At 36.0% G+C, this 20,368-nt stretch overlaps 1 long non-coding RNA gene and 2 pseudogenes across 2 annotated transcripts; 1 reads left to right on the top strand and 2 right to left on the bottom strand.

Annotated features, from left to right (window-relative positions):
* Positions 1 to 1,548: 1,548 nt before the first annotated feature.
* On the bottom strand, positions 1,549 to 1,975 carry LOC132179722 (large ribosomal subunit protein uL15x pseudogene; annotated as a pseudogene).
* A 2,605-nt stretch (positions 1,976 to 4,580) lies between these two features.
* LOC148586593 (uncharacterized) lies at positions 4,581 to 6,102 on the bottom strand. Its single transcript, XR_015911949.1, has 2 exons — positions 5,937 to 6,102; positions 4,581 to 4,977 (listed from the first exon to the last, which is right to left on the bottom strand). It is a non-coding gene; the product is annotated as an uncharacterized LOC148586593 (long non-coding RNA).
* Positions 6,103 to 14,422: 8,320 nt separating this feature from the next.
* LOC132178382 (protein argonaute 5-like) lies at positions 14,423 to 19,345 on the top strand (annotated as a pseudogene). Its single transcript, XR_015911908.1, has 17 exons — positions 14,423 to 14,467; positions 14,622 to 14,728; positions 14,857 to 14,998; positions 15,570 to 15,683; positions 15,810 to 15,923; positions 16,001 to 16,075; positions 16,243 to 16,365; positions 16,467 to 16,570; positions 17,130 to 17,274; positions 17,342 to 17,478; positions 17,566 to 17,631; positions 17,710 to 17,773; positions 18,165 to 18,279; positions 18,368 to 18,441; positions 18,587 to 18,681; positions 18,741 to 18,772; positions 18,879 to 19,345. The product of XR_015911908.1 is annotated as a protein argonaute 5-like (transcript).
* The last annotated feature ends 1,023 nt before the right edge of the window (positions 19,346 to 20,368 follow it).

Raw genomic sequence — 20,368 nt, 5'->3', positions numbered from 1 at the left:
AAAAAAAAAAGCGTAAGCGCTTACGTTAGCCAATCTGACAGTGTCCTTTTTTATCCAAAGCAAATGACCAATTGGTTCTTCCATTCTTTATTCTTTGTCTTTTATATGGTATTTTGTTTTTAAGTTGTTTATAATTTTGCTCGGAAGTTCGAGATTTTGGCAAAGTGATTCTTGTGAGGACAATTGAAGCTAAAAAAGTTATTGTTTTTCTTTGTTAGTAAAGCCCCATTAATTAAGTGCTGCTTCCTGCTTGACTTGGCATGCATAAGGTGATCATCACTACATATATATAGAACATTCCCAGTATCTATTCTAAAGCTGCTTTTCTTCTCAAAGTATATAAAAAATCTCCAAAAAATCATAAAAACTCATCTACTGCAGCTTTCATATATCTTCCTTATACATTAGGATTATTACAGTTGAACCTAATATATTGGATTCAACTGTAGTAATCCACATGATTTATTATAATTATAAAATGATATTCTCTCTCATCTCACACATTCTTATGCAAAATAAATAAATATAGAAATAAAAAAAGTAAAAATAAGAATATTTTAATGTTATAAAAAAAATATAAAGAGAAGCTAATGTATTTGAATAAGGAAGTAAAAAGTAATTTTATTCCTAAAATTTAGGAAAAATGAGAAGGAAGTTGCTGGATGGGACATTACAAATTTAGCGGTAATTAAAAGAGAGTAAGTTTTTCTTAAGTTTAGTAAACTTAAGATGCTACAATTACCATCACATTATTAGCATTTATACACTGAAATTGTACTTATAATCTCATGCATATACAATGAGTTGGTTAGTGTTTTCAAGATGGGTAAAATTGTCCAACAAATTAAAATGACAATTTTGCTTATTTGAGATGAGCAATGAGGTGTCTTTTATTATCATAATTTGATTAAAAAAAAAAATGATCGATCACAAATCCAATGGTGATTTAGAAGCCACCTCATTATTGGAGAAATATATGCACGAAAAACATAAGAGTGATTTCTAGCATTACTCGATTGCGACCCTATTCCAATGCAATCATATTCCAATGAGAAAAGGGCATTCTTATTTTCACACCCAAAAAGTCTGAAGTTTTTCAAAATGAAGAGGATCCTATTCCAACGCGAAAAAGGGTATTCCGATTTCGACTAAGTCCATGCAAACCCTTAGTTAGCTTTCACACTTGAAAAGATTAAAGTTTTTCAAAATGTGTTTTGGCTTTTGAAGAGTGATTTGTGGTTTGTTTTAGAAGCAAATGGCAGGGACAACAAACAAAAATGTCTGAAAAATCTGATAATTATTGTCTGAAAATTATTTTTCAGTATTTGAAAAAGAATTATGTATAAGTTTATCAAGTATGCTCGCGCGTGAGTCGCAACACTAGAGTGGCAAGATATTTTGTTGCCAGAGAAAAAAATATAGATACTTTGTTGCCGATAATAATCGTAATAATACGAAACACGTCTTAACTGAAGTTCCCAAACAGAACAAAATTTCGAAGAAACAAAAAACTAATAACGGAAAGCACAAGCGCGCGGCGGAACCTAATTAAGCTGTGAGAACAACAGCGCCACCGGCCTCCTTGATCTTTTTCTCGGCGGTTTTGGAGATGAGCTTTGCCTTGACAACGACGGCAGGTTCTCTGGCAGCATGCCCTTTCTGAGGACCTTGAAGTAGCCGAACTGGGTCACATCAATGAGGGGAGCGTTGTCCTTGGAGGCCTTTTCCTTCACGTCCTTGGGGACCAGGGACCATAGCTTGTCTACGTTTACGATGGGGTGCGGAGCCTGTGGAAGTACCGCATACCTACCTTGCCGAAGTACCCGGGATGGTACTTGTCGAAGAGGATCCGGTAGTGATGCATGCCTCCGGCGTTACCGCGACCTCCCGGATGCTTCCTGTGCTTTCCGATACGGCCGTGCCCACAACTCACGTGCACTCTCTTCTTCCTGTTCTTCTTCAACCTAGTCGTCATTCTCGATCTCTCTCATGCTCTGCGCGCGCGCGTGTGTGATTTAGGGTTTTTGGCTGCCGAGAGACGAGGTATTGAGAGGAGGGGTAGGGTTTGGGGATTTAATTGTTCTCGTTTGCCAACAGCCCGGGCCGGCACTGTAGCTGGTACCGTTCCAGCTACGGTGTCAACTGACAGGTGCAGTATACTTTAAATATTATTATTATTATTATTTTTTTAAGCAAAATATTTTTTTAAAAAAAAAAAAAAGAGGGGAAAGATGGGGTGGTTCCAGCCACCCCATTTTTGGCCAGGGGGTGGCTGAACCACCCCCATGGCCAAGGGGGTGGCCGGGCCACCCCCTTGGCCAAAAAAAAAAGGATCGGGTGCATTTGGGGGTGGCCGGACCACCCCCGGCCACCCCCTTGGCCAAAAAAAAAAAGGATCGGGTGCATTTGGGGGTGGCCGGACCACCCCCAACCCTTTGGGGGTGGCCGGGCCACCCCCAAATGCACCTGATCCCCCCTCCCCCCCGTTTTTTTTTTTTTTTTTTTTTTGGCCTTTTGGGGGTGGCCGGACCACCCCGAAGGGGCTGGGGGTGGTTTCGGCCACCCCATACGGCCGGTATGGGGTGGCCGAAACTACCTCAGCCCCTTGGGGGTGGCCCCAAATGCACCCGATTCCTTTTTTTTTTGGCCAAGGGGATGGCCGGACCACCCCCAGATCGGCCGGAGCCACCCCCTTGGCCAAAAAAGGGGTGGTCCGGCCACCCCATTTTGGCCAAGGGGTGGCTAGAACCACCCCATCTTTTTCCTCCTTTTTTCTTTTTTCTTTTTTTTTTTTTTAATATTTTGCTTAAAAAAAAAAAATTAACACTGAAAAGTCAATTTTTGCTGCACCTGTTAGATGGCACTGTAGCTGGAACAATGCCGTTCCAGCTACAGTGCCGGCCCCGTGCTGTTGGCAAACAGAGCCAATGGAGTGGACGATGCATGGATGGGAAATGGGAAGAGGATGATGGGATATTTTGGGTTGACGGGTTTGCCCTTAGGGTTTGGGGTTGGATGGGGGTAGTGGTGGAATTTGCAACGACTTGGGCTTGAGAATGGCGCATTACAGATATTCTGACGGTCCAGTGAAATTTGTGGTCCTATGTCCAGTCCAACCAATCTCTTGATTCATCCAGATCCAGGTTAGATTTTTTTTTTTTTTTTTTTTAAAGTCCAATAGTTGGTTTCACCAAGTGGACTAGGCTATAAGCAAAACGTTGGATACAGGGTTTAAGATTGTGTTTGGGCCCATAATTTATATAGGTAAAATGTTTTTTTATTATTATTTTTTTTAAAACAAAAATTTGTTTAGAAAAAAAATGGCACTTTGCACAATAGACAATGTGGTACACTTTAAAAAAAAAAAAAAAAAAAATGCATGATTTTAATGATGGAACTAAGATTTTATTAAATGCTTAATTGTGTTCTTAAAATCACTTTCTTTAACTATGTTTTAAATTCGTTATTTTTTAAAATTATAACAATATTCAAGCTATATCTATCATATTATGAAGATAATTTATTTTTATCTTTTTTAATATTTTCATTTAAAAATTAAAAAAATTATAATATAATAAAAATAACAAAAATGAAGTTATACGAATTTATAGAAGCCAACCAAATTTATACGAGTTCATCTCGTTTAGTAATAAACAAGCCTAAATTTTTATTCAAGCTCTATTCATTTAATAAATAAACTGATTTCAGGCTCCGTTCATTTACAGCCCTATCAGCAAAAGATGGAAGGAGTTCTTTTGGGCTCAACAATTATATTAGAAAGAGTGTATATTACACTGCTAGAGCTTCTGGCATTTCACCATGCTACAAGGAATACCGAGGAAACTGTCGGAAACATGATAGAAATAGACACAACACAAGCTATAAATGGAGGGATAATAAGGTCTTACCATAAAACACATGAAACTTAACAATCTACCTCTTCTTAATTTCTTTTCTTATTCATTTTTTGATTGCATCTTATCTGGTATTTAATTTGTGATAAATGCAATCTACGTTGGTTAGTAGAAACTAGGCAACTATAATAGGATGCATGGATGTGTCAAAATCATAGAAGCAAATCCCTCGTAATTAAGCACGATTTGCAGTCTTATATTTACTGAGAGTCTGAGACGGTTTCCACATTAATCTAGAGGGATAGGAACAAGCATATTTTCTAATTTGAAAAAACACAACAGTTCATTGACTATTGTACACTCACTAAGGAAAATATATTACTCTTTATTTTTAGGGATAAATGTAATTTTGGTCTCTGTTTTGACAATAGTTCATTGACTTCTAAAAAAAAAACCCCTAAAATATGAAAAAATACAAAATAAAAAAAATAAACAGATTAATAGCATTTGAAAAATTGACACAATTTGATAATTTATCACATAATCAAAACAACCCTACACGTGAGTGATTTGGCCAACCCCAAATATGCTCATAGGAAACCACCTACATTAGCCCAATTCTGTCAACTTCTATATCGACAAACTAATTACCCAATTCTATTAACTTCTACATCTACAAACTAATTTGTTATATTATGTTCTGCAAACATAATAATCCATGGAACGTACTGGAACAAGATTTCAAAGACCATTTAAAATAAGATTCCAACATTCAATTAAAATTTTAATATAGCATAGGGCATGCATAAAATCTAAGTACCTTTCCCAAAGTTCTGAAACTAACAAAAAAACACAAATCCAAATAAGAGAAGACCTCCAAACAACAATAGAAAAGATCTAGTAACCACCCATAAGATCATTGACAACATCGTAATGAATGGGAGTCATAGTCTCCAATGTTGCACCTTCCACCATAAAACCCGGTTTGGGGCCCTCTGGCTGCCTCTTTGTGCTAATGACATCACCTTTGGCCTTTGACGCAACCTTCAGTTCATCATATTCTTCAGACGGAAATCCTCAGTACTGCACCGTCAATCCTCTTCCTGATGATTCTATTGCCTACCTGCAATGACATACATGCATCCAAATTATTTGAAAGTTTTCTATCCGCTGAAGACATCAAGAGTACTGTAAACAACATTCATTACAAACCATCACAAAGTGGTTGACAGGCCATGAACATATAATAATCTAATGCTCCATGGAGAAATGAAAGAGATAAAAGTACTAGAGTTAAAACTAATGCTCCATTTGTTTACATTGAATAGCATTCCGGAGGCGACGTAATATAGCATCTCTCACTATGCATCTTCACTATTACAGATAAATAACAGCCAATCACAAAATATGGAATGAAACTCAAGTAAATGGCTCATAAATCCTCCCCAATGTCAATTCTTAATGCGCTTGACACCAATAATAAATGACTATATGCCTAGTTGGCTTATTTGTATTGTCTGTCAAAAGAAGAAAGGGCTTCAACGGGACACATGTTGCAATTAAGACTAGCTTTGTGAGACGATACAGATTCAGTTCCTGATGCAAAAAAACTTTAGGCCACCACATCTATCACACTAAAAAACAAAGAATACAAGCAAAATCATCAAAAACATCAGGCTACACAGGCAAGAACATGTAAAATATTGATAAAAAAAATCCAAAACTGTAAACGTAAGATGAACCAAACATAAAATCCGAGGTCTCCTGTACCATCTCCCAGCAACAAATATGTACTCCAGTTAAACAAAACCCACAAACCAAACCACCACTTGCAGAAAAACCCAGAAACCCAAAAGCAAAGAACACAAGCAAACCATAAAACACATCATCTACACAAACAAACATGTAAAACAACCACAAATCCAAAAGCCAAACGGGAAAAAAACTAAACAGAAAGTCCGAAAGCAAAAATCTTCTACATAATCTTCTGAGAGGCCATACATACTTAATACCAACAAATCCATACTACCATTTCCACAACGAAAAGAAACCCAAAATAGAGTACAGTGAATAGATGTTAACTGCTTGTTGATCTCAACGCCGATAGTGCGCTTGGCGACAGCGGCGAAGAAAGAACTTACGGGGCATGCCCCGATTATATTAGCGTCATTCCGGAAGGGCGGAGGAGAGTAGACCTGGCTCTCTCTCTCTCACGCTCTTCGGGAAGAAAGAGAGTCTTAGTCCTTGCTTTTATAGCTGCTGCATCTAGGGTTTCAAGGCTTTACTCTGTGAGTCATGGGCTGAGCCTCTCCTTACTTTTCATGGGTTGGGTAATCTCCAAGTAGCCCATTTGTTTTTTTTTTTTTTTGATACTTTTCAAATAAAGAAAGATGTACTTAAAAAACTACATTCTCATTTAATATTAATCTTATTTCATTTTTTTAAATAAAAGAGGTCTTAAGCGAATTGTGAAAATCCTAGGAGATTGTCTATAATTATTTTTATATATTAGAAAAATGTGTTACAAAAAATGAATTTTTATTGTAGCTATTACTATAAACGTAGTTGAACTGATAACTTTCACATTTGTTAAACTAAATAACTAGCTCTCGCCTCGTTCTTATCTCTATATGTATAAATGAATTAGAGGAATGTTACTCTTTACTTCTATTTATTGCATTCATTTTCGCACTCGTTGATGTTGCGTATTTTAAGTAACTCGGTTAACCGGTATAAAATAAAAATATGATATATAGATGTAAATAGAAGAATTACTTAACTAATGGTCTTCAAAGTACAACCTATCACACTCATTGTATGTTGTGTAATACCTTCATTATACTTTAAAAATTAGAATTTTACAAGTAACGAATTAGCATGACATGTATTATTACCAACGCTATTAAACGGCTACGAGGACTTTGTTATTATAATTTGTTAAAAATATTTTCTTTACATAAGCATATTTAATTATCGAATTAGATTGATATTAGTTCCCCCACTCCCACACCCGTAAAAAGAAAAAAGAATTGAATTGATAGAGTTTATTGAGCTAATTGAGCATTAAACTTAATATTGAGATGCTCATAGACTTAAAATCAATGAAGGGGCTTTCCTTTAGGCGGTTGGTAGTCCAGAAACTTACAACAAGAGAAACTAGATAAAATAACAGAGTAAATTACAATTTGCAACCCAAATTACCATTAAACTTTAAATCACGGCAATTAATTCTCTTATTCGAAATTTCAATTTTAGTTAGCCTTTTTTGTCCAAATCAATCGATAAATTGGATGAAAAAACGCGTGCAATTTCAGAATTGATAATCCATTATCGAATCAAGGTATTCATGGATTGAGATCCCCTACAATTCTCTTTAAATTTAAGATTCTCAAATTTATAAATCTCATCCGTTCATTTCATATAAGCATTTAAAATAAGCCATGTTTCAGCATTTAATGGAAGCGCTACCCTTAAGGAATTTGGAACAGGATCCTCTTTAGTCCAAAATGGACTAGAGAGCATCCAGTTAATAGCCAAGATCTCTACAGAAATATCTTGGTGTCATAAATGGGACAAATGTCTCATTAATAAAAAAAATAATATATATATATATATATATATATATATATATATATATATATATTAAAAAAACAAAATAATAAAAAATTAAGTGCTGGCTAGCCACCCCAGTTGGGGTTGGAGGTGGCTGAAGTTTAGTCACCCCATGGCCCTTGGGGGTAGTCCGGCCACCCCGAAGGGCCAAATCAAAAAAAATATATATATATATATATTATTTTTTTTTATTTTATAAAATTTCAAATTAATGTTTACGTGTCAATGCAAACCTGCAGTTGTATATTCGGTCTATTTCCCGGAAGTTGAAAACTGCTAAATCTCTCTTGATTTGGTATAGGAAGATCCACTTCTAGAAACTTTGGACAAGGTTATACCTCAGGTTTGTTATAGGATATCATCTTATGTCCTTTGGTCATGTTCTTGATTGGGACTATATCCACTTAAAAAAGCATGTTTCCAATATGAATGGATATTACATTTCACAGGATGCCTCTGTTGTTCCTGATTCTTTGAGCAATAGCGACATCAGTACCATTGAACCGTTTCCAAGGCTTGAAACGATATTTGATGAGCTGCTACAGGAAGATGGGTATGAATTCATCGTTGCTTGACTCATGAAGAGTTATTTATGATGTCCTAAAATATGGGTTAAAAAAAATGTTGAATGAAGTAACCATCGTTCCATTGTCTATCTTATCTTTATAGTATGGCAACATGTATCACATTACGCAGTTGGTTGAGCGCATCTATTAACAACACTCAATCTCCTCAGCAACTTGATTTGCCGCCCTTTTTGTTAAATTTTAAGTGATAACTTTACAGGCTAGTAGACCATGATGAGTGCCAAATATCATATATCTGGACCCCTTAACTTATGTTTGTTAAGCCCTTAACTTATGTTTGTTAAGCCCTTAACTTTGTTATTTTATGATATTTTTGATTAATTTTTGTGTTTTGCAGGTCATTAAAATAAAACTGTGGTTTGAAGGAGGAAATTGCAAAGAAGTTGAAGTTCTCTTGAAGAGCAATCGAGCACATAGTGCCACAATCGGGCGCTCGATCGCATGCAAGGCACGCTCGAGCGCACGCCTACACCGTGGAAGCAATGATGAAGTCCCGAGTACGCTCGAGCGCACCTAGTGTGTGATTGGTTGCACTCAAACTGGCCTGGTTGCGCCGAAACCCTGGTTTTTTACTATTTATATTTGTGTTCTCTCTTGTAAAACGTATGTTGGGAGGCGTTGTTTATAGCCTAATTTCGACCTAGTGTTTTAAACTAATTATATTGCTTTTTTATTTTTAGAAATGAATTGATATTGATTCTTCAATGTTATCCTATAAAAGTTTTGAAAAAAAGTAGGCTTACAAATAAATTTTATCAAGTGATGTGTCACAATATGATTGGATTTCTCAAAATTTAAAAATAAAACTTAATTTAAACTTTAGAATAGTGTTAAAAACAAAAAAAAAAAATGTTATCAGTCAGACTGCTAACAAAAAGGTTTTAGACTTTTTACTAAGAATTATTATATGCATGATATTAAAAATAGAGTATATATATATATATATATAAAAGCCTTGAACTGTCCTGTGGCTTGGCCGTGGGTTTAGACTTTAGAGTGACCCACATGAAGAGTTTTTAGAATTTGTTTTTTAGAATTTGTTTTTGTTTTTGTTTTTTTTTTTTTTTGTTTAAGGGATAGTTTAACCAGAAAGAATTAGTGAAATTAAAAAGGGTTGAAACATGAGATATCGACATTACTTAAGATTATGATTGCAATGCCACTTATACTTTTAAAAGGTGCAAGTAAAGTTTTCACAATATTTAATTTAAATAGTAGGTAAATTATGGAGATCGAGTTTGAAGAAAAAGAAAGTTTAAACTAGGGCATTACATATGGGCAAATAATATTCACAACTATTCACGCATGCAAATGCGGATAGTAAATATCACTATCCATATATCCTTATATAATATACTTATATATTAAATTCACCAAAACGATGTCATTTTGGTGACAATATACTACACAAGTATGGCCCAAACTATTTCAAAATTGTTTAAAATGTGCCTTACTCAAAAGACTATAATAAACCCATTACTTAAAATTAGTGAAATTATAATAATAATAATAATTAATTTAATAATTTAATTAATATTTTAATATTTTTTTCACATACGGGCTCAAATGACCTGAATAAATGAGGCTTCATACCTAAAATATTTAATTTGTTTTTTTTTTAAAAAAAGAACCAATATTTTGATTAAATTAATTGTACAGCTTTATGTGTCCAACGAGAACCGGGTTCGGGTCACTGTACCCGAAAGTGGGTCCGAATATGTCGGGTATGGGTGGTGCAAAGTTGGTTGTTTGTGTGGCAGAGAAAGATTGGCTAGGAGATAGAGCTAGCGTGGCTTTTTTGTGTTGAATCCTGTTAAAGTGATCACAAGGTGGCATTTAATACCCTGCAACCACTATTGCCCTTTCCGTCCTAGGTTTGTGGAATTGTGGATGAAGGACAGACGACTGAAAGAGGAAACACCTGACGACTAAAGCTACAATAATGAATAATGTGTGGGAGTTGAGCATGTGAATTCAACTACTTGTCCCTTTGCTTTTACTTGTACCACACACTAATTATGGAGGGCAGGCAGGCAGGCAGGTAAGAATTTCAAAAGAGCAGGTGAAAATATAAAAATAAACGATAGAGACTCTGAATTGACGTGAATCTGAAAACTGATTTACAGTTGCTTTCATGTAAAACTAAAGCCTGCTCCGCCTATTTTTACAGTTGTTAGGCGAATGCGTTTAACGTTTTAAAGGAATTTGAAGCTGTTTAATTAATCGACTTGCGGGTGAACTTGTGGGTGGTAAGTCTTTAACTCTTTGCTGAGTTGATTGGAGTAATTCACGTGATATTGCAGCATAGAATTGATCAGAAAGTTGTGTGGAGCATAAAATGGTCTAAATCCAGTTTTTACATCATCACATTATTACATGTTTTTGAAAACTTTATTCCCTTGAGCATTTAAGCATTCTGATCCTATTATTATTATTATTTAATCATCTCCAACCTCTAAGAAAATGAGATTATACCTGTTTGGCTGAGTTGATTGCCCAATTAACTTTAATTAGTACAAACATTTGCAAAAGGAATTAACATAAAATTGAGTCATATAACAAGAAAAAGGCAACCATTTTAAATTTCAATAATAAAGAGCAGTTGCAGTTTATGAAACATGACGAATCATAGGCTATTAGAATTGTTTAATTATTAATTAGTTTATTACTGTGTTGTCCCTCTAATTAAGCATATAATTTCACTAGTAATTTCATTAGTTTATTACTGTGTTGTCAAAAGATTGCATGTGATAATCTTAATTATTTTCATGAATACCAGCTGGCTGATTTTCCAATATGCATGCCTACCTGAACTTTCTTTTTTTGGCAACACACTTTTGAGTTGAAACAATGCATGACTGTCTGTTTTGGGTAACAAAATTGCCCTTTCGATTTGAAACGTACCCACGTGAAAGGAAGGGGCATCCCTCGGGCACCCAAAAAATAAATTGGAATTTATTTGTACAGCAATTGTTTCCATGCATGAATGATTTCACCTGTGTTTGTTCTCTATGTGTAGTTGTCCCATGTGGTCCCAGACTGACATGGGACCACAAACCCTCCGTCCACTAGTGACCAGTCCACCACTAGTCTAAATCCATCATTTTCCACGTCTGGGAGCTATCCACAGCATGCCAACCCACGATAACAGTCTATATCCTAGAGACCTCTTCACTAAGGAACTATATATATTTTAGAAATAACTATATTCGTAATTTAAGACAGGGAAATGCTTCTTTGTATAAAATCTCTTGGTATTCTATTCATTATTAGGTTTTTTTTTTTTAAAAAAAAAAAATTAATAGTAGGTTGAGTATGCTAACTCAATAAAAATATATAGAAAATGAACACCAAAATATCTTGTCTTAATTTTAAAAAGACAAGAACAATTGGGGATCGGGATTATCAACTGTTTAGATTATCAATTGTCCTTGTCTTGTTAAAAATTATTAAAATATAATAATATATTATTCAATTAAGATTATGTTAGTTTATTAATATTAAACAAAGCTACTATTAATTTATGTCAAAAGGAATTTGATCTCTCTTTTTTCTCAATGATGTTTTCCCCCTTGATGTGAGCATAGGTAAAGATTGTTTAGCATTTTATTATTATTATTTTTTTTAAAAAAAATTAAAGCAAAAAGTGGATACTTTAGTGGTTACTTTACTTGAACGTAATTGTAATAGCATTGGCATTCTTTCAACTTGTTAGTGTGATTGATGTGGAGGTTATTAATTCGAATTTTTTATCTCTCCTCTTTGTGTGGATATGTAAAAAAAAAAAGTCTGATTGATGCAGTCTTATAATAATAGCTTACGGTAATCAGACATAAAGTTGAAACCCAAATCCTCGTATTTATCTAGCCACATAAAATTACCTTAAAACCACTGAATGCCACATGAAAATTGCAGTGAACCCGATAAAGATTGTTTAGCATAATCACATTATTTGCATGATTTTTTTTTTTTTCTATTGTATTTAGTAATTTGAGATTCAGAATAGTCATGCTAACATTTTCTATAACCTAAAAACCTTCAAAGAAGATCAGTGATTGGGTAGGCTTACTTAAGATATTTTTAAAGCACATAATTAATTTTGTAAAGTCCATATATAATTTGATTAATTATTTTTAAGCTAGCATTTTTAATACTTTTGCCATCATTCAAAAGATTTTATTGAAATTTTAAAAGACAGGAATCAAAGCTTCTAATAAATAGCTTGCAATAATATCACTGAGTGAATAATGATAATGCATGTCCCACCGCTGGGTATCCACCCCCCAAATAGAGTAATTTATTAACTATGTATCTTTTTCATTAAAAATAAAGTTAGTTATTTTGTAAATTAAATATAGTATATAATTCAAATTTGATCCCTTGTTAGAGAAGGAATCTCATTTTTAACCAGAACAAATTTCAAAATGCAAACCCAAAAATCTCGGAGAAGTGGCTGGTGGAGATGCGGTCTGACGAGGAGACGCAGAGTAGCCTCTTCCTCCTCCCCCTTCACCACCCCTACCTCCTCTTCCATCACCACCGCCTCTGCCTCTCCCACCGCGGCCTCTTCCTCCACCGAGGCTACTTATCAAGGCGGCGGGAGAGACAGAGGCGGTGGTGATGGAAGAGGAGGTAGGGGTGGCGAAGGAGGAGGAGGAAGAGGCCGCTGTGGTCCTTCAAGCTACTCTGCGTCTCCTCGTCCTCGTCAGACCGCATCTCTACGAGCCGCTTCTCCGGCTGTACCTCCTCCAGCAGCTCGAAGGAGAAGCATACATTGCAGCCTCCTGCGCCTCTGGACTTTGCGAAGAGGCCCGGGTACGGGACCATTGGGAAGAAAACCTTTGTCCGAGCCAACCATTTTTTGGTGGAAGTCGCGGACAGGCCGGGATCTCCATCACTACGAAGTGAGTTCTTCCCCTAATTTCTTCTTCTTCTTTTTTCTTTTCTTTTTTTCCAAAAAATAATATAAAATCTCTCATATGTATTTAGGATAAAGGTGTTTTGAAAAAAATTCTGTGGGAGGTTAGAACTAGAATGGTTGGGAAAGGAAGGTTTCCTAGAACTAGAAAAAATCGTTCTTTGTGCTCTTTGTGGAATTTACCTACGGATATGCTTGTGTAATGTTGGCATGTAGGCTGTGTTTTCCTTGTTTTGGTTGTTTTTCTCAGCCTTTGTAAGGGCTTGTATGTTTGAGGAGTTGTTTTTCCCTGTTTTGGTTGGTCTTATCAGCCTTTGTAAGGGATTGTAAGTGTGATTGAGGAGTTGCTCTGTTTTTGAGCTGTGTTCTTAATGAAATTTCTTATTCGTCGGAAAAAAGAAAAAGAAAAAGAAAGATAAAGGTGTTTTGTTTTACAATTGCGTTCGAAAACAATTTTTTTGTCAAAATTATTTTTCCTTTATTACTTTCTTCTGCGGTTCTGATTTCTTACTATTTGGGTTCGCAGATCCTTATTATGGTGGGATACAATTACATGATATGTGTTGTTGTTGTTTTAATTTGAAATGCAGGTTTCCATCACCCCTGAGGTTACATCAAAGAAACTCATTTTAACTGAATCCCTTTTCTCTGTCCAACGTGCCGAACCAGAAAGGAGCGTCAGTTCAAAGTAGCAATCAAGTTCGCTTCTAAGCCTGACCTTCATGATGTGGCTGTCCGCAAGAAACCATCCAAGCTCTTTCAGTGGTTCTTAGAGCGGCACCATCAGAGATGTAACCTAATTTTTTTTCTTAGAAATATGTACATTTTTTTATCCTTGTATGTATAGATTGCCAAGATATAAGTCCTCTTACATGTATTAACTTGTTTGATTTTGATCGTAGTTACACTGTCGTGGGGAGGTCATTTTTCTCTCGTGAGTTGGGCGAACCGGGTGAGCTGGGTAGTATTGAATACTGGAGAGGGTATTATCACGGTCTTCGTCCAACCCAAATGGGGCTTTCTCTTAATATTGCTATTGCTTCCATATATTCCTTTGGGTCTTTCAATAAGAAATGCACTAGTATTACCTTGTTTTGACATTTGATTCTCTTGTCGCAGATGTGTCCACTTGCGCTTTCTATGAATCCATTCTTGTGACCGATTTTGTTAGAAAACATTTTAATTTCAGTTCTTCAACGTGTCTGTCTGATCAAGATCGGCTGAAGGTTATTTTTCCTAACTTAGGATTTGGCTTTATGATTTAAGATGGTGAACATGCATGTTGCAGTCCAAAAGAGTTTTTTATAAATTATTTTCAAATTTTTTGAGAGATAAATGTTGGTAGTTTTGATAAATGCCTGCGCCTTTTTAAGAGAGTTTTGCTCTAGAGGCATATAATATATTAGGATAAATTGCCTTCTCTCTTGTTTCCTTTTATAATCATTGGCGGGATGGTGTCCCTTCCTATGCACTACAAGTCTACATATACTATCTATGTTTTTCTTTTCTGCTATTTACTTGAGAAAGTTTTTGCTTACATTTGTTTGTTGATGCATGCATAAGTTATTTCTTTATTATTATTATTATTTTCATTTTTTCTATCTGTATCTTAAGTTTATGGAGTGATACTCTTTTCTTTTTGATTCCCAGATTGAAAAGGCACTGAGAGGAATCAACGTAGAGGTTACTACTAAAAGGAACTTTTCCAGAAGGTACAAAGTCACTGGGGTAACAACCCAACCAACTAGCCAGTTAACGTGAGTCACTATGATTTTCTCCCTTACCATCATCGATTGTTACTGTCTCTGTCTCCCTTTCTCTGCATTTCTTTCTGGTGTGTGCTTTTTTTTATTTGCTGATTATTATCTGATTTTTGATTCTATAGGTTTACTCTTATTGAGAAGAATACCAAAATATCAGTTGCTCATTATTATTATGAGAAATATAATATTGTGCTTCAGAATGTGAATCTGCCTGCCCTCCAAGCTGGGAGTGATCATACAACTCCTACTTATTTGCCTATGGAGGTTGTCTTATTGCTTCTAGACAGTTTTTTTTCCTTTATTTTTTTTTTGATAAGTAAAAAAAACTGTCTAGAAGCAATAAGACAACCTCCATAGGCAAATAAGTAGGAGTTGTATGATCACTCCCAGCTTGGAGGGCAGGCAGATTCACATTCTGAAGCACAATATTATATTTCTCATAATAATAATGAGCAACTGATATTTTGGTATTCTTCTCAACAAGAGTAAACGTTAACTGGCTAGTTGGTTGGGTTGTTACCCCAGTGACTTTGTACCTTCTGGAAAAGTTCCTATTAGTAGTAACCTCTACATTGATTCCTCTCAGTGCATTTTCAATCCGGTTCGCCCAACTCACGAGAGAAAAATGACCTCCCCACGACAGTGTAAATCTTTGATGGTGCCGCTGTAAGAACCACTGAAAGAGCTTGGATGGTTTCTTGCGGACAGTCCACATCATGAAGGTCAGGCTTAGAAGCGAACTTGATTGCCACTTTGAACTGACGCTCCTTTATTTTGTATGAGCATTATGTCTTTCATCTCAGTTTATGAAAGATTTTTTTTTTTTTTTTTGCAGCTTTGTAAGATTGCTGCTGGACAGAGATACTCTAAGATATTAAATGAAAGACAAGTAACTAATCTTTTAAGCGCAACTTGTCAACGGCCTCAAGATAGGAAAAATAGTATCGAGGTATTTTGATGTTAATTTGGTGGTAAATTGTTTTATCTCGTTTATTTCAATGTGGTTTCATTGAAATAAATTGAATGGAGACCTGCATGTGTCAGTAATGCTGTAATGAATTTTTCTCTTTTGTAGAATATGGTTAGGGAAAACAATTTTATTGGCAAGTCACTTGTAAGGACGGAGTTTGGAATTCAAGTAAGGGAGGAACATCTATTGGTTGAGGCTCGAGTTTTGCCACCTCCAATGGTAATTTTTGGTCTGTGTTTGTTTGAGCTCTTTAGGCAATCTTACGCTCAAATTTAATCTCACTTTCACTTTTGCAGCTTTTATATAAGAATGGATGGAGGAGAGACCAAAGAGAACAACCTATAATGGGGCAGTGGAACATGGGAAACAAGGTTAGATATTTTAATTTTGTAGTTGGTTGCTTGGTTCTAATAAATTATGCTTGTTCCTTTTCACCTATCTATTGAAAACCGTTAAATAGCATTACATATAATTACAACTATTTTGGAATATGAAGATATTTTAACCTAGACTATCCTTTGTGTTGCTAATATTGTAGACAGTGTACAATGGCGGTCGAGTGGATTTTTGGACTTGTGTGAACTTCTCTACGCTAGTGGACAGAAATTTTCCATCTGAGTTTTGTATCCAATTGATCAAAACGTACTGCAGCAAAGGCATGGTATGACTTCCATGATTAAACGATGAATTTTGATTGCATGATGTGCAGATACCCTTTGTGAATCTAAATAATTGACTTCGTGGATCCTTTTGTCCTGCCAGGATTTCAAGTCAAAACCTTTGATCCCCATACGATCAGCTCAGAGTCTACAAGTTGAGACGCCAATTAAGTACTCACCATACGACCCAGTGACGTTAATCGTAGGATGATCAGTCACCAGAGGAATATTTCCATTAATCGCATCATTTAACATAGTGTTACGACCCCCAACCTGTAAGGTTTTACTTTTCTCAGTTTGAAAATTGAAAACCCAAGAATCTTACAAGAATCAATCAAAAATCAAATAGAACAAACAATCCTTCACATTGATTTTGAGGGACAAACTTTCAAGATACTGATTATCACAATTTGATGCTTTCATGGGCTCACAACACTGAGAAACAATACCAAGTTCTGTTTCGCAGACTCGTTTAATTTTCTCTGACAACAGCAAGTAATCTTTTGAGCAAAAGAAACTGGTTCTTATCACAAAATCAGAACACCAATTAAGTACTCACCATGCGACCCAGTGACGTCAGGCAAAATAATTATCAATAGCTGAAGCCATTTTCCTCGCTATTGATAATCATCAAATTGTGATAATCAGTATCTTGAAAGTTTGTCCCTCAAAATCAATGTGAAGGTTTGCTTGTTCTATTTGGTTTTTGATTGATTCTTGTAAAATTCTTGGGTTTTCAATTTTTGAACTAAGAGAAGTAAAACTTTTACAGGTTGGAGGGTCGTAACACTGTGTTAAATGATGCGATTAATGGAAATATTCCTTTGGTGACTGATCATCCTACAATTATATTTGATACGGATATGTCACATCCCCAGTCAAGAGAGGACTCTTCTCCATCAATAGCAGTGGTATGTTCTTCAGTTTTCTTGCCCTTGTTAATTTAGTTGTATTAAATGGTTCAAATGATTGACATAGGTAATGGCTTCAATGGATTGGCCTGGGGTCACCAAGTAAAGAGGAATTTTCTCTGCACAGGCTCCTCATGAAGAAATTATCCAAGATCTCTATAAAGAACGTCCTGGGGGGGACTTAGTTGATCGAGGAATGATTATGTAGGAAGTTGACATGCATGGTGCTTTATTGCTGTTGAATTCTTTATTTTTTTTTGGTCTCACCCCATTCTCCATGGCACTTTGCAGGGAACAACTTCATGCATTCTATAGCTCAACTGGTGGATGTAAACCCCAGAGGATTATATTCTACAGGTAAAATTTGTTTTCAGTCATGAAAAAAATAAATTTTTTTGTATGTCTTGTCTTATATCAATTCGTTTTACTTGGCAGAAATGGTGTCAGTGAAGGTCAATTCAGTCAAGTTCTGCTTCATGAGATGGATGCAATAAGAAAGGTATTATAGATCTTGCTGTGAACTATGGAGTCACTGTATAGGGGGATACCAAGATGTGTCGAGACAAGAATGCCTGAATAGTTTGTAATGAGAGGGAACATATCACAATGAGAAGTTTCAAAAATTGATATGTTTGATTGTTAGATTTGATTTGAATCTAATAGTGTTGCTTTTTTTGTATTGTATATTGGTTTAATGCAATATTCTTTTATTTCTGAATGAATTGCTGCCTGTGCATTTCATACTTTATAATCATTAGTATCTTATGTGTACAAGAAGTCAAGTAACAACCATCAATCATGTTTTCAATGTGATTGAATAAGTGTCTTTTTGTTTCCTTATGTTGAGCATGGTTAGTTTGATGCAGCTCTAATTTGTAAGACTCTTCCAGGCCTATAGCAAAATGGAGGAGGGATATACACCGCCTGTTACTTTTGTGATAGTGCTGAAAAGACATCATACACGGCTTTTTCCTGAAGATGATCAGAAGGACCGTATTCTTCCAGGTTCCTAAGTTAATCTCTGTGATCAATTATCAATTTTATTTTTTGGTTTCTTGAACACCACTGATTTTGTTGAATCTCTAATGTGTAGGTACTGTTGTCGATACCAATAGTTGCCATCCAACAGGGTTTGACTTTTACCTGAACAGCCATGCTGGAATTCAGGTAAAACTAGAGCCATTTGGTTGAATTAACTTTCGAAGCACTCTGTTCTGTGAGTTATGAATGGGTTCTTATGCATGCATACAGACAGGATGATTTGTAAAGAAATAATTTGAATTTTCATTTGTAATATTGCTTGCACTTGTAGGGAACTAGCCGACCAACACACTACCGTGTGCTGTATGATGAGAATAAATTCAGTGTAGATTCATTGCAGACGTTAACAAACAATCTATGTTACACGTAATTTCCTTTTGATACTCTTTCTTTCTGTTTTCTGTTACTCACAGTGTCCTTTTCAGGTTTGCAAGGTGCACAAGATCTGTTTCCATAGGTCTGATCTCCTCCTTGCTTTTTCTTGTTCCTTTTAGATTTCATCTAAATTAGCATTAAGTTGTGGATGCAATTTTAATCCACTGAAATGATATTTGCATATGCAGTGCCACCTGCATATTATGCCCATTTGTTGGCGTTCCGGGCAAGACACTACATTGAGGGTGAGGCATTGGCCCGCGGCTCTACAGGAAGAAGTGAGGGCAGAGTGAAGTGCCGGCCCCTTCCTCAGACCACAGACAATGTGAAGGATGTGATGTTCTATTGCTAAATCCGTCCGCCTTCCAGTTGCTTGGTTTCTTTTGGATGATTACTCACATAGTTAAGTCTAACTTTTTGGTAATACATTCTTTTCTTTGCATCAGAATGAAAATGGAGTACATGAATGATATGGTATAGTTTATGTTGGCAAGGCTTTTGAGATTTTGATTTTCTTTTTTTGGTGATTATCTTCACATTTGTGCAAGCTTTTGGCTATGTAACTTGCACATCTAAACAGTGGTTGTAATGGTGTGTATGCTTCACACTGCAAAGAAAATGGAAATATTCTTGCGAGTATGTTTTATTATCCTTTATTTTTGAGCAGCAACTGCTAGCTTTGTCCTTGCAAGGATTAGTGTTTTCTTTTCTGTTAACTAAACAATAAACCCTTGTTAAGAATCCCAAAACTGTTGGGTAATATTAGTAAATGGTATTTGAAATTCCCATGATTTTGAATAAAATATTTCAAATAAAGTAAATATAAATGAAATTTTGTCGAAGCCAAAGAAGGGAAAACGCTCGAAGAAGTTGCAGAGGATTACCTCGACGACTACGAGCTCCTGAAAAGAGGGCTGCTGCAAGCGGCGGCCACAACTAGCGATGGAAGGGTGAAAATGTATGACGTCCATGATCTGCTGCGAGAGATCATCGTGACAAAATGTGCAGGCAGAGGCAGTGCAGCAAAAAAGGTGTGTTTCTCATCTCAACTGCGCTCTGTTCTTGTTTGGGGTGGTAGAAAAGATATACATAGGAAAATTGTTTCCTGGCGCTTTTAGGCTGCTCCATGTGTTCGATTTGCAGAACTCGCGTATACAAAAGTTCCCAGTTGATATTGCGAACCAAAATCAAAAGCATTCCAAGCTTTATAGGGAAGTTGCAGAACCTTGAAACTTTGGATCTTAAGCATACCCGTTGAGATCTTGAAGCTCCCACGACTGCGCCATCTTCTTGTATACCATTACAAGCTTGAATCTTACGAGTATTTTCACTTGAGATATGGTTTTAAGATCCAGGGGAATATAGGCACTTTGCGATCCCTGCAAAAGCTCTGTTTCGTAGAGGCAAACCAAGGCGGTGGGACTATAATGACAGAGCTGGGGAAACTGTTTCAGCTTAGGAGGTGGGGCATTGTGAAGCTGAGAAAAGAAGATGGGAAGTCTCTGTGTTTGTCGCTCAAAAAGTTGACCAACCTTGGTGCTTTGTCGTTGACTTCAAGTCTTCAATAGAGGAGGAAGAGATTCTTGGTTTGGAACACCTTTCTTCTCTGCCTCCATTGCTTCTATTCTATTCTATTCTATTGAATGTGGGATATGGATATTCCCTGATATGCATGATT

Source organism: Corylus avellana, chromosome 4 (assembly GCF_965113065.1).
Source record: "Corylus avellana chromosome 4, dhCorAvel1.hap1.2, whole genome shotgun sequence".
Taxonomy (NCBI): Eukaryota; Viridiplantae; Streptophyta; class Magnoliopsida; order Fagales; family Betulaceae; genus Corylus; species Corylus avellana.
Note: the sequence above shows the minus strand (reverse complement) of the source record. Positions and strands in the feature narration are given on the sequence as shown.